The sequence below is a fragment of the Narcine bancroftii genome, chromosome 9, assembly GCF_036971445.1.
Source record: "Narcine bancroftii isolate sNarBan1 chromosome 9, sNarBan1.hap1, whole genome shotgun sequence".
NCBI lineage: Eukaryota > Metazoa > Chordata > Chondrichthyes > Torpediniformes > Narcinidae > Narcine > Narcine bancroftii.
In genome coordinates, this window is record NC_091477.1 from 3,386,751 (window position 1) to 3,405,422 (window position 18,672).

Consider the following 18,672-nt stretch of genomic DNA (forward strand, 5'->3'; position numbering starts at 1 on the left):
GTGGCCTTCCTCTAATTTACCTGTCGTCATCTGTTTCCAATTTCCCTGCTCATAGGCGCCCTCTGCTGCATTCATCTCATTTATCCATCCACTTATCCAGTCAGAAACCTAGAGGAGCCACAGTTCTTCACAATTTGTGCAGAAATTAGTAAGGTCTATAGTGCATTCAGATGTTGATACTGTGGCTGGGCAAGGCGTCACGCTGAGCAGAGCTTTCGGAACAATACCTTATATTCTGCGTTGGCCTTCTCCAACCAGACAACATTAATATTGACTTATTCCAATTTCCGTTAACCTCCTGCCCCGTCTCTCTCTTTCTCTTTATCTCCCTCTGTCTCTCCCCTATCCCTCTGCTCCCCTTCCCTTCCTTCTTCACCCTTTCTCAGCTTCCTTCTCTTTTACCCTCCCACCTGTATTCACCTATTACCTCCTATGGTAGCCTGCACTCCCCCTCCTTTTTTATTCTGGAGTCTGCCTGATTTTTGAAATTCCTGAGGAAGAGCTCAGGCCCGAAATGTTGACAGCTTTTTACTTCCTATGGACGTTGAGTGACCAACTGAGTTTTTCCAGCATGTCTGTGCACTGCTGAGCAGCACTACGAGTGGCTACTAGATGGCACTGTTCTCCAATGCTCAGGTTTATGCTGTCCCCTGGATAAATGATGCCATCACTGTTTCCAATGTCTGCTCAAACTCTTAATTGTTAGCATGAAACCATTAATTTGGGAATGGCCAGCTGATTGAAAGACAGGACACAGAGCAGGCTGAGTACATGCACTATGTACCCTAACCTACATGTCAGGATACATGGTGCAGGAACTGCTCTACCCAAATCCGCAAGAAACTGCGTGAAACACGAAAGTTTGCAGACGCTGTGATTATAGTAAAAACACAAAGATGCTGGAGGAACTCTGCAGATCCTTTCAGTGTCCAAAAAAGCAGAAATAATTCTTATTCCTTGAAGGAGAGCTCAGGCCAGATGCTAAAAAGACTGGGTGAGTTCCTCCAGCATTTCTGTGCAAGAAACTGCAGACGGTTATGAATGTGGCTTAGACATCACACAAATCCCCTTCCATCTATTGACTCCATCTATAACTTCCACTGCCTTGGAAACACAATCAAAATATTAAAAGAATCATCCCACCCTGGCTACAGTCTCTTCATCCCTCTTCCATCAGGAAGAGGATTCAAGAGTGTGAGTTGAATACCACCAGATTCAAGGACATTTTCATTCCCCCGTTATCAGACTCCTGAATGAATCTCAAAATAGTAAAATTACATGCCTTTTTATCTCTTGTTAACTGGAGTTTCTTTGCCTTGTCATTCATGCATGTTAGCCTACATCAGTGGTTTTTCAAACTTTTTCTCTCCACCCACATACCTTTTTAAGTAATCCCTATACCATGTGCTCTGTGATGAGTAAGGGATTGTTTAAGGTGGGATGTGGGTAGGAAAGGAAGGTTGAGAACCACTGCTCTAGATCCAATTGTTACTGAAATATTTTGCTTGAGGAAAATTGTTATTGGCCTGTTTCCTTTGGAGTTCTGAAACCGTGGACATAACGAGTCAATTAGGTAAAACAGTGGTTTTCAAACTTTCTTTCCACTCACATCCCACCTTAAGTAATCCCTTACTCATCACAGAGCACCGATGGCACAGGGATTACTTAAGGTGGTCTGTGAGTGGAAAGAAAAGGTTTGAAATCCACTACATGTTCATCCTGCACCTCCTTATCACACTCTTAAACCCCTTCTATTTGACTGTTGTGCTTTAACGATCTAATTTTTTCATCCAAGTCAACTATTCTTAACTCCAGCCTAATCATATTGAAATTAACCTACCTCAGGTTAAAATTCTAACTTAAGAACCAGTGTTATCCCTTTCCATAACATTTTAAAGCAATGAGTGGCAACTGGTCCTAAAGTATTCCTCTACTAAAGCCTCAGTTACCCAACCAAATTCGTTCCCCAGTTCAAGGTTCAATATTGGCCTTCTCCAGTAGGCCTTGTCTAGTTAGACTGCTCACTGGACAAACTTTATCACTGTATTTCTGGTCGACTCGTGATGTGAAAGCCATAGATAGGGTGCAGAGGAGATTGACAAGGATGTTGCCTGGTTTAGGGAGCAGGCCTTATGAAAACAGGTTATGTGTGTGTTTTTTCTTTGGCTTGGCTTCGCGGACGAAGATTTATGGAGGGGGTAAAAAGTCCACGTCAGCTGCAGGCTCGTTTGTGGCTGACAAGTCCGATGCGGGACAGGCAGACACGATTGCAGCGGTTGCAGGGGAAAATTGGTTGATTGGGGTTGGGTGTTGGGTTTTTCCTCCTTTGCCTTTTGTCAGTGAGGTAGGCTCTGCGGTCTTCTTCAAAGGAGGTTGCTGCCCGCCAAACTGTGAGGCGCCAAGATGCACGGTTTGAGGCGATATCAGCCCACTGGCGGTGGTCATTGTGGCAGGCACCAAGAGATTTCTTTAGGCAGTCCTTGTACCTTTTCTTTGGTGCACCTCTGTCACGGTGGCCAGTGGAGAGCTCGCTATATAACACGATCTTGGGAAGGCGATGGTCCTCCATTCTGGAGACGTGACCCATCCAGCGCAGCTGGATCTTCAGCAGCGTGGTGTGTGTGGTGGTATGTTATTACACCACTTGGTCACCAGGTGGCCTTGCATATATAAACCAGTGGAGCCCCATTCTCCCTTTATTCTGGCCTAGGCTTGCACAGAGGCAGGACCTCAAGACCTAGCTGTATATGTTAGTCTGCACTCTGTGTGATTTGATGCTAGTCGCCATCAGAGTGAACTCAGCCTTTTCTCCTTGGAGGGAAGGAGGATGAGAGGTGACCTGATAGAGGTGTATAAGATGATGGGAGGCATTGATTGTGTGAATAGTCAAAGGCTTTTTTCCAGGGCTGAAATGGTTGCCACAAGAGGACATGGGTTTGAGATGCTGGGGAGTAGGTACAGAGGAAATATCAGGAGTAAGTTTTTTTACACAGAGAGTGGTGGGTGTGTGGAATGAGCTGCCAACAACAATGGTGGAGGCAGATACGATAGGGTCTTTTAAGAGACTTTTGGATAGGTATATGAAGCTTAGAAAATTAGAGGGCTATGGGAAAGCTTTGAATTTTTAAGGTAGGGACATGTTTCAGCAGAACTTTGTGGGCCGAAGGGCCTGTATCTTGCTGTAGTTTTTTTATATTTCTATCTTGGTATGTGACTATGAACTTCAACTTGCTACCAACTTCATTGCAGAACATGATAGAACAAAACCTGGAACTCAACACCCCATTGAGTACAGTAATTGGAACCTGGATTTCCTCACCTCCAGACTCCATTCAGTGCAGATTGGCAAGAAGCACTGGAGCATGACAGAGCTGAGTACTTCATCCCCTGATCTAATCGCTTTACACCCACAAGTGTGTGGTGGCTCAGTATGACAACAACCACATTTACAAATTTGCTGACAATAACCGAGAAGAAGGCTGTATAAAAAGGGACGATGAGTCAGTATACAGGAGGGAAATTGAAAACTTGACTGAATGGTGTCACCAGCAACAACCTCACACTCAATGTCACCAAAACCAAGGAGCTGATTGTTGACTTCAGGAAGGGAAAACCAGATCAGAGTTGGAGAGGATGAGTAAATTTAAATTCTTGGGAATCACTATCTCAGAGAACCTTTCCTGGATCCAACATACTAATGTCATCATGAGGAAAGCACGTTAATGGTTTTACTTCCTCAGGAGTTTGCAGAGGTTTGGTATGACAAACCTTGGTAAACTTCTACAGATGTGTAGTGGAAAGTGTGCTGACCGGCTGCATCAAGGCTTATATATGCAACAATACTTCTGAGTGGAAAGCCCTGCAAAAGGTAGTGGAAACAGCCCAGTACATCACAGACAAAACCATCCCCACTAGAGAGAAAATCTATATGGAACACTGCTGTCGGAGAACATCAAGGATCCACACCACTCAGCACACTCTCTATTCTCGCTGCTGCCATCAGGAAGGGTATAGGTACCATGAGACTTACACCACCAGGTTCAGAAAGAGTTTCTGCCCCTCCACCATCAGACTAGGGAAGAAAGGCAGAGCCTGTCCAACCTCCCTCTATAACTCGTGCCCTCCAGTTCCATCCCAGTGAATCTCCTCTGTGCCTCTTCCAGTTTATTGATGTCCTCCCTTTATCTGTATCCTTGTGCAAAAAATGTGACTGCAGTAGTCCAAGGAAATCCTTTTATGGTGTCAGGGTCCTTCATTAGTGTAACAAAGGGAGGTTCAAATGCCTGATAGCTATTGGAAAGAACTGTTCTTAAACCTAGAGGTGCTGGTCTTCAGGCTTCTGTACCTTCAGCCTGAAGGGAGCAGTGACCAGGATGATGGGGATCCCTTATGATGTTGGCTGCCTTCTTGAGGCATCGCCTCACATGGATGTCTGCAATAGACAGGGGGGGGGGGAGGACAGAGGGGGGAATGTCGGAAGGGGTGGTGTCGGAGCCTGTAATTGACCTGTCTGGGTTTGTTACCTTCTGCAGCCTTCTGCGCTCCTGGGCAGTCGAATTAGCAAACCAGACTGTGATGCAACCAGCCAGTATACCTTCCACAGGGCACCTGTAGGAGTTTGATCGAGTATTCAACAACATGGCAAATCTCCTCTGAGTCCTTCGAAAGTAAAGGTGTCAGTGTGCCTTCTTCATGCAGTTCTGTTAACATAGCACTAGGCAAAATGTCATTATGTTGATTGCATTGATGTGGTGCAGGAAAAATTTCAAGGATGTTACTGAGATTGGAGGACTCGGGTTACAAGGAGAAACTGGAATACTGTTAAGGAAAGACCTCAAAGAGGTTTGTAAAATCAGACGAAGATAGAAATAATCATTTTCCCAGGGAGGGGAATCTAAAACCAGAGGGGCATAGGTTTAAATTCAGAGCAAAAAGATTGAAAAAGGACCCAAGGGGCAATTTCCTCACGCAGAAGGTAAAATGAGGTCAAAACACAGAAATGCTGTAAGAACTCAACATATCTTGCAGCGATATTACCAATGTTTTGGGCCTGAGGTATAAGTAAAAAAGACAGGTGTCTGAAAGTCTGGGGATAAAAAGAATGGGAGGGGGTAGAGTACAGACCAAAAGATAAATGGTGTTAATTGGATATGATAAGAGAACAGAAGTGAGGGAAGGTGAGAACTGATTTTGGCCCTGTGAAAGGAGACAGGGAAAAAGGAAGAGAGAGAATGAGACAGTAGGCTTTTTTTATAGTGAAAAAAAGTGAATGTAAAGGCAGATATTCTCCATCTTTAAAACTGTTCTGAGGGCAGATTCAGCAAGCAAAACTCCGATCCACCTGGGTGGGCAGGGGGTGGGGTGGGGGTACATTCAGAAGTGGAGTGAAGTCACTCCATCTCCTCCATTAAGGCAATGCCGCTGAATGCACCTGCAAAAGGGTGGGCTGATGACATCGTCAGCCCACAACCCAGGAGCGCAAATTTTAAAGCGCTCAGTGTGTTTAGATACTTGAAACTCACATCAATAACATCATTACTCTGTATTAGTGATGACTAACGTTTTTTGTTCTTTTGGGTGGGAGGGAATGCCTATATTAATTTTTCACTTTTCGGCGCATATGGATGACGTCACGGCGATGGGTGGCACTACTGCACCACTTGCCCATCTCCCTCAGTCGCAGAAGGCGGCTCCCGTCACTGCTGTATGAAAGTCTTATAGACCTTCTCCATAAAAAGGTAAATTCACTTTTTTTTCATTGAACTGGCTCTAATGCGGGTGGCATCATAAAAAGGCCTAGAGAGAGGAAAGGAGACAAAAGGATAGGGGAAGGGAAAAGATGGCAGGGTGAGGTGTGGGAAGTGGGTGGTTCTAACAGAAACTGGAGGTCGATGTTAATGCCATCTAGTGGTTGGAGGGTGCCCAGATGGAAGATGAAGTGTTGTTCCTCCAATTTGCGGGTGGTCTCTGTCTGGCAGTGCATGAGACCATGGACAGATATGTCAGCAAGGGAATAAGGCAGGAAATTGAAAAAAATTGGCCACTGAGAGGATGTGAATGATTAGCTGACCAAGCCATTCACACAGGCTTTCTGTTCCGAGTTCCATCACAGGAAAGAGGCTGCCAGAGAAAACATTTCAAGGATGTCCTGGATGAAAGTGTATCAAGCCCACTGAGTCTTGGGATATTCCAGTTCATGGCCACTCAAAACAGAGAAGAAATCTTAGGGATGGGATTGAGAACGAGCACACCACACCCCCCCCCCCCCCCCCCAACCTACCAGGCCTCGTGCCCTGTCAAGTTCAAGTTTTTTGTCACTTATACAAAATGCAGTGACAGAGGAAGAAAAGCCAGAGGTTTTACAATCCAGTGATCACTGAGAATCTGAGGTGGAGAGGGTGAGCAAATTTAGGTTCTTGGGAGTCACTATCTCAGAGGATCTTTCCTGGACCCAACACACTAATAGCATCGTGAAGAAAGCACGTCTGCACCTCTACTTCTTCAGGAGTTCGTGGAGGTTTGGTATGAAACCAGAAACCTTGGCAAATCTCTGCAGATATGCGGTGGAAAGTGTGTTGACTGGCTGCATCATGGCCTGGTATGGATACACCAATACCCCTGAGTGCAAAGCCCTGCAAAAGGTAGTTGACACAGATCAGTACATCACAGACAAAACCTTCCCCACAATCAAGAACATCTGCAGAGAACACTGCCGTTGGAGAGCAGCAGCAATCATCAAGGATTCACCCCACCCAGCAAACGCTCTGTTCTCACTCCTGCCATCAGGAAAGAGGTATTGGTGCCACAAGACCCACACCACCAGGTTCAGGAACAGCTGCTCCCCCTCCATCATCAGTCTCCTCAACGACAAAGTCAATCAGGGACTCATTTAAGGACTCTTACTTGTGCACTTTATTGATTTTTAAAATTCTCTCTGTATCGCAGTCAGTCTGTTTACATTCATTATCTACTTACAGTTTACAGTGTGTACAGTTCTTTTGCATTACTAATAAGAGGTAATTCTGCCTCCCCCACAGGAAAAAGAATCTTGGAGTTGTATGTGTTGTCATGTATGGACTCTGACAATAAAACTAAAATCTGAGTTTGTTTTGCAAGCACTCCAGCAAGGTGCCTCATACATAGTGCAACAACCAAGGCTGAGTACAGACGTGCAAAGTTACAGAAAGAGATCAGTTGGGACAGGGCAAAGGCAGCATAATTTTACTGGTGCGAAGTTCATTCAGAAGTCTGATAAGAGCAGGAAAGAAGCTATAATTGAATTTTGTGGTGCGAGATATCTCTTATTCTAGATGGGAGGAGATGAAGAGAGGGCTGTTGGGGTGGTGGAGTCTTATTACATGTTTCCAGCTAATAAAGGCAGTGGGAGTTATAGACTGAGTCATAGATGGAAAGTGCGTGTCATGGTTTTCACAGCCTTCTGCTGTTTCTTGAGTTCTTTATGGAGGGATATGGATCAGGTTCAAGAAGCAGAGTTTTAGTTTGATTTGGACATGACATTCAGCACATACATTATGGGCCGAGGGCCTGCTCCTGTGCTAAGCTCTATGTTGAAGTTTCCAACCTGCACTCAGCATCTTTCAGTTGCTCTCATTGGGGAAGAGATACAGGAGGATCAGAGAAACCAGGCTGAGGAACAGCTTCTTCCCACAGGCAGTGAGAATGCTGAACGACCAAGGGAACTGCTCCCACTGACCATCTGAGACTCTCATATGTGCAAAACAATATGAATTTATTTATATATGAATATAATCCACATTATGTATTGTTTGTCTGTATGTGTGTTATGTCTGATTGTGTGTCTACATGTTTTGTACTGAGGACAGGAGAACGCTGTTTTGTCGAGATGTACTTGTACAATCAGATGACATTAAACTTGAATTGACTTGACTTGATAAAAAAAAATATTTCAAACAATAATTTTCTCTTAAGTAGCTTTTTGTTGCCATTGAGGAAATGCATAATTTTCAATTATGGCTTTTCCGTGCAGGATAATTGTGGTGATACGACCACCAGCCGACTGCAAGGGGCGATCTCTGTACCTGCAGGAAGACCACCAAGGGGCTGTCATTAGCTGACCTGAATAGACCAATTAAGGGGTTGACTCCACCTGGCTGGCTGTCAATCAGCCGACCTGAGCCGGCACCTCCTGAGCCAGTCACATGGGGAGCCAGCAAGGCATGAACTGGTGTTCAGACTTTTACTGGAATAAAGCCTGTTGTACAGTCTTTTGAGTTTTGTGCTTGCTCGCTGCTCCCTCAGCGCACCACAATAATATTCTTAGCAATGGAATAAAGACTGGATCTTCTGTGAACCAGATAGAGTCATGGAGAGGTACAGGCACTTCTCCCCACTGTCTATGCTACCCATCAGTCACAACTTTGGCAGAGCAGTTCTCATCCCATGCAGTGATGCACCCTGACATGATGCTTTCAATGGTGCATCTGTAGAAGTTGTTAAGGGTCGCAGGTGATGGAATACTGGTAGAAATAGGGGCACTGGTGGATTTTATTGACCAATGCATCAGTGTGAGTGGACCAGGACAGGTCCACTGGAGATGTCTACACTGAGGAACCTATCTCCACCTCATCACTGTTGATGCAGACTGGGGAGTGAGCTCCACCAAGGACTCCCTGTTCCATTGTGACAGTGTCTGTGGGCCTCATCAGCCACCTCAGGACCCACAGATCGAGAATGGATGTAAAGCATCCATCTATCCCACCCTCTATCCCATCCCAAAGAAGAAAAAAACATTGCCTTAAGAAAACATTAAAAAAAACAAACTAGATGCTGGAATCTTTTTATTTTTCACATTGTGAACCATATCAATCAAAATACATACAAACATTTCCCTCTTCAATATACACAGTGGCATTTTCTCCCCCTTTCCCCCCTACCTTCCCTCCCCCTTTCAAACCCATTAAACATTCAACATATACAATACAATAAAACCATTAAACAATGTCATTACACAATGAAAATAAACAAGAATCATCTACGCTGGAGCAAACAATGTGAAGCTGAAGGGTCTCAGTGGGTCAGGCATCACCCATGAAGAAAAATGGGCAGTCAGCATTTTAGGCTGTGCCATTTTCTTGAGACATCAGGTTACCCTTCCATACCCCTTGTTCTAATTAATAATTACATGCAATTCCATTGCCATGGTTTTGTGACCCTATATAAGTGACCTTTTCCTATCATCTTCCTAGTTTGTTCCCTGCCATGTGTTGGAAGAGTTGCCATGTGGGTAGAGTTGAATTCAGTCAGGTCTGTGTGATTCCCGTCTGCACCCCAGGAGGACCCTATGTGGACGTTTGGTGGTTTACCTGCTGCCTTTGAAGTTTTCCAATGAGAGGACATAGTTGATCTCATTAGGGTTAGGTGTCCTCTATACCAGTGGTTCTCAACCTTTTTCTTTCCACTCACATACACTCTCTTAAGTTTTTTACTGTCCTGTGCATTTGGCACCTTAGTTCCAGACATTAACGCAACCAGTCCATGGTCCACCTGCAGAAATTTGCAAGAGTTTTTGGTGACAGGCCAAAACTCATCAAACTCCTTATGAAGTACAGCCACTGGGGAGTCTTCTTCATGATTACATTGACATGAAAGCCACAGGGTGGATCTTCAGAGATGTTGACACCCGGGAATTTGAAATTCTCAACCCTTTCACCAGTTGACCCCTCGATGAGGACTGGTTTATGTTCTGGTTTCCCCCTCCTAAAGTCCACATCAGTTCCTTAGTTTTACTAATGTTGAGGACAAGTATGTTGATGTGACACCACTCAAATAGCTGATCTATCTTCCTCCTGTACACTTCCTCTGCCGACAACAGTGGTGTGAGGAGCAAATTTGTAGATGGCAATTGCATTGTGCCACACAGTCATAGATATAGAATCGTAGAATAGGACTGGGTAGTTTGTGCCCGACCATGGTTTGGTGTGATAATAACAACCTTTTAACTCAATGAGATAGCAACCTTGTGTATTTCATTGCTTTAAGTCAAACAAGTTCCAATGGATCTTAAAATGTGTTGCCTCATTTTCCAAAAAAACCAGGTCATCATGAGTCATGCATTGGCTACACATCCTTTGGTGGATTAATATTGACAGCTGGAATTTGGGGAATTTGTTTTCTGTGGCTCACGTGGAGGCTCAGAGATGAAACATGCTAAAGGCACTGAGGAAAATAATAAATTGGGTTGTGGTGTTTATGTTGTGAGAGTGCGCAGCAGAAACAAAACACTTGGGAGACATAGCTTCACTTTGAAGGGAGCGGATTTTGACATGACGATCCAAAGCAACATCAAATTATGCCTCATGGGGATGGTTGAGGTTTAGCTTCCTGTTATTCGGCGTCAGGGAGGTGGCAGGGATCTTGAGTTTGACCAGATGAGGAAAAGGCACGGAATCCTCCAGTGCCATACTTCACAAATCAAAATGCGTTCAGCAGCTTAAAGGTGCACAGGCACTGAACTGAGGACTGGAACCATACACATTGGGGCCTCCAGCCAAATTAAAAGCAGCGGAATTCAGAAACAAAGTTTGTGGAATAAAACAGCAGGGGAAAGGCCATTCTGCCCATTAGACCTCCATCACTTTACAATATCACTGGCTCTCCACTCAGCTCTGGATCACCTTGAAAACAGCACTTCATACATACGGCTGCTCTTCATTGACTATAGCTCGGCCTTCAACACCACTGTTCCCTCAGTGCTGGTCAAAAAGCTACAAACTCTAGGCCTCTGTACCCTACTCTGAAACTGGATCCTTGACTTTCTCATTGGAAGACCACAGTCAGTACTAATTGAAAACAAGTCTCCTCCTCACTGATTATCAACAGGCCCACTGCTCTACTCATTATGCACCCATGACCGTGTGGCCAGACACAATTCCAAGGCCATCTACAAGTTTACTGATGACACCACAGTTGTCGGCAGAATCACAAATGGCAATGGGGAAGCGTCCAGGAGGGAGATAGATCAGCTTGTTGAATGGTGTAATAATAACCTTGCACTCAACATTAAAAAAACCAAGGAGTTAATTGTGGACTTCAGGAGGAAGTCAGGGAAACACAACCAAGTCCTCATTGAGGGCTCAATCGTGGAGAGGGTCAAAATCCTCAAATTTCTGGGTGTCAACATAGCCAAGGATCTGTCCTGGAGCTTTCACATTGATGCAATCATGTAGAAGGCTTGCCAGTGATATACTTTGTGAGGTGTCTGAGGAGATTTGGTACATTATTGAAGACTCTCATAAACCTCTCCAGGTGGACCGTGGAGAGCATTCTGGCTCGTGGCATCACTGCCTGGTATGGAGGCGGCAATTCTCAGGACAAGATAAACTCCAGAGGGTTGGTAATTCAGCTTGCGACATCACAGGCACCAGACTTCTCTCCATCGAGGGCATCTACACGAGGTGGTGTCTTAAAAAAGCAGCCTCTATCCTCAAAGACCCTCCAGGCCATGCCCTCTTCACTCTGCTACCATTGGGGAAAAGGTACAGGAGCCTGAAGACGAGCCCTCAGCGGCACAAGGACGGCTTCTTCTCCTCTGCCATCAGATTCCCGAATAATCAATGAACCACAGACACGGCCTGACTTTTCGTGCTCTATTATTAATTTTTTTTTTTTTTTACAGTAATGTTGTAAGATGGTTATAATAGGAATGTTTACACTATAAAGCTGCTGTTAAACACCCAATCTCATGACTTGTTCATGACGATAAATCCTGATTCTGATTTTGACTTTACAACAATTTTCTGCTGAACGACCAAAGGAACGGCTCCCACTAACCATCCAAGACTCTCATTTTCATGAAACAATATTTATTTATTTGTACAGATTAAATTCTTCTCCTGCATATTTATTGTTTGTCTATCCGTGTGTTCTGTCTGGATGAGTATCTGTGTGTTTTTCACCCAGGACTAGAGAATGCTGTCCTTGTACAATGAGGTGACAATAAACTTGACTTGACTTGATAAAGAAAAATACCATATTTCTAACAATAATTTTCTTTTTTAAGTAACTGTTTGTTGCCATTGAGGAAATACATGATTTTCGATGATGGCTTTTCAGTACAGGGTGATATTCTCAGCAATAGAAAAAATTCCCAATCTTCTGTGAACCAAATAGAGAGATACAGGCCTTTCTGCCCACTGGCTCTATGCCACCCATCAGTCTCAAGTTTAAACTAATCTCACTCAAATCCATTCTCCTCATGTTTTCGTTTAATTTTAAGTTTAAGTTCAAATTTAATACTCTGAAAGAGGTTGTTTTGTAACCAGTCCTAGTCGACATTTCGTACATTTAGTAAGACACTATAAAGAGCTCCAAGAAAAGTGCAGAGAACAAAACAAAGGACTCTACATCACCTTTGTTGACCTCACCAAAGCCTTCGACACCGTGAGCAGGAAAGGGCTTTGGCAAATACTAGAGCGCATCGGATGTCCCCCAAAGTTCCTCAACATGATTATCCAACTGCACGAAAACCAACAAGGTCGGGTCAGATACAGCAATGAGCTCTCTGAACCCTTCTCCATTAACAATGGCGTGAAGCAAGGCTGTGTTCTCGCACCAACCCTCTTTTCAATCTTCTTCAGCATGATGCTGAACCAAGCCATGAAAGACCCCAACAATGAAGACGCTGTTTACATCCGGTACCCCACGGATGGCAGTCTCTTCAATCTGAGGCGCCTGCAAGCTCACACCAAGACACAAGAGAAACTTGTCCGTGAACTACTCTTTGCAGATGATGCCGCTTTAGTTGCCCATTCAGAGCCAGCTCTTCAGCGCTTGACGTCCTGCTTTGCGGAAACTGCCAAAATGTTTGGCCTGGAAGTCAGCCTGAAGAAAACTGAGGTCCTCCATCAGCCAGCTCCCCACCATGACTACCAGCCCCCCAACATCTCCATCGGGCACACAAAACTCAAAACGGTCAACCAGTTTACCTATCTCGGCTGCACCATTTCATCAGATGCAAGGATCGACAATGAGATAGACAACAGACTCGCCAAGGCAAATAGCGCCTTTGGAAGACTACACAAAAGAGTCTGGAAAAACAACCAACTGAAAAACCTCACAAAGATAAGCGTATACAGAGCCGTTGTCATACGCACACTCCTGTTCGGCTCCGAATCATGGGTCCTCTACCGGCACCACCTACGGCTCCTAGAACGCTTCCACCAGCATTGTCTCCGCTCCATCCTCAACATCCATTGGAGCGCTCACACCCCTAACGTCGAGGTACTCGAGATGGCAGAGGTCGACAGCATCGAGTCCACGCTGCTGAAGATCCAGCTGCGCTGGATGGGTCACGTCTCCAGAATGGAGGACCATCGCCTTCCCAAGATCGTATTATATGGCGAGCTCTCCACTGGCCACCGAGACAGAGGTGCACCAAAGAAAAGGTACAAGGACTGCCTAAAGAAATCTCTTGGTGCCTGCCACATTGACCACCGCCAGTGGGCTGATAACGCCTCAAACCGTGCATCTTGGCGCCTCACAGTTTGGCGGGCCGCAGCCTCCTTTGAAGAAGACCACAGAGCCCACCTCACTGACAAAAGGCAAAGGAGGAAAAACCCAACACCCAACCCCAACCAACCAATTTTCCCTTGCAACCGCTGCAATCGTGTCTGCCTGTCCCGCATCGGACTGGTCAGCCACAAACGAGCCTGCAGCTGACGTGGACTTTTTACCCCCTCCATAAATCTTCGTCCGCGAAGCCAAGCCAAAGATAAAGAGTGAAACACAAAAGTTTGCAGACGCTGTGATTGCAGTAAAAAAACAGATGCTGGAGGAACTCAGCCGGTCTCTCAGCGTCCATAGGAGGTAAAGATATAGAACTAACATTTCCGGCCTCAGCCCTTCAAGGTATAATTTTCTGCAGCAATTTTGTGTAGTTACATTGGAAAAAAAGTCCAGGGTTAGAGAGAGCAGGTGGCAGAGTTCATTCAGAAGTCTGATAACAACAGGAATAAACTCCCCTTGAATCGAGGCGTGTGTGATCTCACACATGAGTCTTCTTCCCAACAGGACAGGGTGAAGAGTGTAGCAGGGGTAGGATGAGTTTTAACATGTTGACTGCTTTTACAAAGCAGTGGGAGTTCACACAGAGTTGATAGAGGGGAGAGGGATGTATACATGTGTCGGTGTGTGTGAGCGGGTGTGAGCGGGTGTGTAAGATGGCCTGAGCCACATTCACACCCCTCTGCATTTTCTTATCCTGGGGAGATAAAGTTCAGATTCTACCCCTCACTGTCAGGATACAATTTACAGCAGCCATTTAAGTGATCAACCAGCACATCTTTGGGATGTGAGAGGAAACTCGAGCACCCGGGGAAGCACAACCAATTATAGGGAGAGCAGGCAAGCAGGTGGTAGATTTTTGAACAGTGAGGGAAATGAAATGTTAAGGGTAGGTGGAGCTAAGTCCACGGCCAGTTCAGCTGTGATCTTATTGAGTGGGATTTCACTTCCCTACATTGCTTTTTCTCTGAATGATATTCAACCTGAAGTGTTAACCACCCAGGCCAGGCCCTCTTCTCACTGCTACCATCCAAAGGAGGAAGAGAAGCCTGAAGACAAACACCCAGAAGTACAAAACCAGCTTCTCCACCCCCACACCCACAAACAATGAACCACAGACACTACCTCACTTTTTCTCTTTCTTACACTCCTTATTTTAAAAAAAATCTTGTATTTTGTAATTATATAGTAATTTTGCACCTTGTTCTGCTGCAAAACAACAGTTCATGACACATATTCATGATAAACGGATTCAGATATTGAACCAGTTTCCTTTCCACAGATGCTGTGTGACCTGATGACTTTGGCAATAAATATCGACTATGCAGAAACCTGCCATAAATGATTCAAAATATATCAATGAGTCATGGTGTCAATCTTTGGATGTCACAAGGCCGTGAAAGGTACTATATCTGTCTGTCCATCCGTTCTATTGTAACAGATGTTTGGATGGGGCCACAAAGGGCTTCACTCCATGTTAAGACATGGTTTCACTTATGGCTTTTCTTTGTTGAGCTGGTGATCATATATCAGTGGACAATTTGACCATGGAACATCATTCCCAAGTCTGATTCAATTTCATCTGCTCTCCATGTTTTGTTCTATCTGCCAGGTGTTATTGGATAACCTACAGAAAAAGGCTACAAAACCAATTTAGCTCTGCAGCTGTCAACTCAACATTGAAGATCAAACCCCACCTCCCCTTATTTATCTTAATTTACAGCTGAAAGAAATCTGCGTGATATAATGGGGGATGATTTATGAGTGTGCTCCAGAGATGGGTTCAAACTTGGGATATTTGACCTACGCGTTGAAAGCTTATTGTCATATAGATGAGTACAATATACATATGCACTGAAATTCTTACTTACTGCAGCCACAGATGCAGAAGGATGGCAATGGTTAGTGCAACGTTATTGCAGTGCCAATTACCTGACTTCGAAGCCACACTTATACCCCGTGTCTGCATGGGTTTCCTCTGGGTGCCCCCACATTCCAAAGATGTACTGGGTTAGTAGGTTAATTGATCACATGGGTGTAATTGGGCAGGACAGGTTTGTGGGCTGGAAAGGCCTGTTAATCTGAAATTAAAAATACCCCAAGTACAATACGATAAATTAACCTGCCACAATGCATCTTGGAAAAGAGGTGAAAAACATAGAAGGATAGATAAATAAATGCTCATGGTGCAGTGCACAAAAGTGCTGGAGAAACTCAGCATAGGAAGTAAAAGGCAGTTGAAGTTTCAGGACATTCCTGATGAAGGCCTCAGGCCCGTGCTGCACTAGACCCCAGCATTTGTGCAAGAAAAGGACCCCACTCATAAAAATGAATATCCTGTGATTAGAGTTGATGTTGTGGGGTAGAGAGGGACAAAGAAATGATCTGCCTGGATCAAGATAAGGCCAAATAAACGATGAACCTTTGATTTAGTGTTTGCAGCTGGTTCACATCTCACATACAGTTAAAGAGCAGCCCCCACCTGCAAACACTTGGATACTGTAATGAAGAATGAATTATTGGTCTGCATCCTGACACATGGCAGTAAAAACCATACACGTCAGCATATAAGGTGACCCCCAGAATTCCCACAAAATGTGGGTTTTGAGCTATACTTGTGGTATAAGACTACCAAGTCTGGCACTTACTGCTGAGAGCTTATTGCTCCATCATGAACCATCCTACTGAACAGTGGAGTGATGCTGTTAAGCCCACAACTAACCATCAAAGTAAAAACACAAAGCTGGAGAAACTCAGCAAGTCAAACACTGCCCTTTATAGAGCAAAGATAAAATTACGTAACTGACGTTTCGGGCTTGAGCCCTTCTTCAAGGTAATGAAAAATGTCAGAGGGCGTCCAAATAAAAGGGTAAGGGGGGAGGCATGGCCACAAAGGCAAGAGGTAATGGGGAGAAGGGAGGGAGAGGATAGTAGTGATCAAGGGGAGAGGGAGGGGGGGGCTAGGTGAATAGAGGAGGGGTGGTGAATAGAGGGGGGGAAGGAGGGCTAGGTGAATAGGGGGGGTGGAGAGTTGACAGGGGAAAGGGAAGGGAAGGGGGACTGTTTGACCTGCTGGGTTTCTCCACATTGTGTTTTTACTTCAACCACATAGTCTGCAGAAACGTGTTTTACTCCTTACTAAGCAACATAATCTTGGTTATTTAAAATTTAGCCAATTCATTTCAAGTAATGGTAGAACACTGTTAATTACCTCCTATAATAGGCATCAAAAATTCCCAGCTGGTGTAATGAAGACACTTGTGACATCAATTAGCCATCGGTTCTTTTACAGGAACAAACATGGTGTCGAATATAATTTTTCCATTGACTTGATTCACAATTGAAAATGGCAACTGTTGGCTTTGTTTGCTGTGCTGTTGTTTTAAGGTATTTTACAAAGGTTTATAATCCATTTTTATTGTTTTAATAGCATTACTATTGATCCAACTTCCCAAATGGAAGTTTCTGTAGAAAAATATTTAGTGGTCGGACTGTAGGAGTTATGTGAGTATTTTATGCTGCTCTCCATCACAATGGAGGACTCTCTAAACCACAGGATATTAAGGTTCAGATTTTATACTTGGCATACAAGACGGCCCCAAATTTCGGGGGGAAATTTTTAAGGTTCAAATTTCATCTTGTACACCGACAAATACAGTAATACTCCGTGATATATTAGCAATAGGAACTTGCAACTTTAAAACAGAAATTCATCATGTCACTTTTGCTTCTCTTTCTCTGGTACTGTAAGGGGCACCGGACAACACTAATGGTGACTCTTTGTCTGCCTTACGGCAGGCAGAAGACAATTTTGTGTAATATTACATGTTATGTTTTATTACATGACAATGAAAGAATCATGAAGTGCCAGTGCTACCCTCCTGGAGTACAGTTTGCGTTCCTGAGGATGTGGTTGCTCCAGAGAGAGTGCAGAGGAGATTCACCAGGACGTTGTCTGCACATGTCTGGAGAAACTTAAAGAGGGAGGCCTCGAAGGGACTTAAGCATGGGTGAAATATTGAAGTATGGGCAGTCATCATTCCTGGAAGGTGCCTCAGATCTGCAAATATGTGAATGATGATAACACAAGAAATAGAGCCATAAAATTTTACCGTGTGAAAATAGGCCTTTCAGCTCAAGTTGACTACCCAAGCAAGTCCCATTTCCCCGTGTCCAGCCATATCTCTCTAAATCTTTCCTATCTGTGCAGCTGTTAAAATGTTTTTTTAAACATTTTAATTGTCCCAGCCTCAATCATTTTCTCTGGCAGTTCGTTCCATATAAACCACGATTCTTTGTGTGAAAAAGTTTCCATTTAAGTAACTTTTAAAGCAGCACAGTTGATGTAGAGGTTAGTGCAGTGCTGTTACAGCGCCCATGATCGGGACCCGGATTTGAGTCCTACACTGTCTGTAAGGAGTTGGTACGTTCTCCCCGTGTCTGTGTGGGCTTTCCTTGGGGGCTCCGGTTTCCTCCCACCATTCAAAATGTACCGAGGGGTTGTCGGTCAGTTGGGTGTAATTGGGCGACACAGGTTCATGGGTTGAAATGGCTTTTTACCATGCTGTCTGTCTCTATTTAAAATTTAAAACTTTCCTATCTCATCTTAAACCTATGCCCCCTAGTTTTGGATTCTTCCCCACTCTGAGAAAAATACAATTTGAGTTAGGTCATTCCATGCCTCTCTAATGGTAGCTCGGAATCCTTCACATCAACTGCAAGACCAAGGTTTCAGACTATGTCCCAGGCAAGTCTCTCCATCATCTGCACACTGTGGAAGATATCACAGATCAGATGGGCATGGCATTCGAAGTACATCTCATAACAGAATCCCAAAGCTTTAAGGAGAGCTGACAGAGGGCTAACGGTCATGTGGCAGACAAAAAGAGATTCAAAGACTCTCTTAGAACATCTCTGAGGTTTCAGCATTGAAAGGACTGGATAGAATGGAGGTGGAGAAATGTTTCCAGTAGTGGAATAGTCCAGGGCCAGAGGGCACAGCTTTAGAATAAAAAGACATTCCTTTAGAATAGAAATGAGAAGTTTATTCAGCCAGAGTGGTGAGTCTGTGGAATTTGTTGCCACAGGCAGTTGTGGAGGCCAGGTCATTGGGTGTATTTAAAGCTGAGG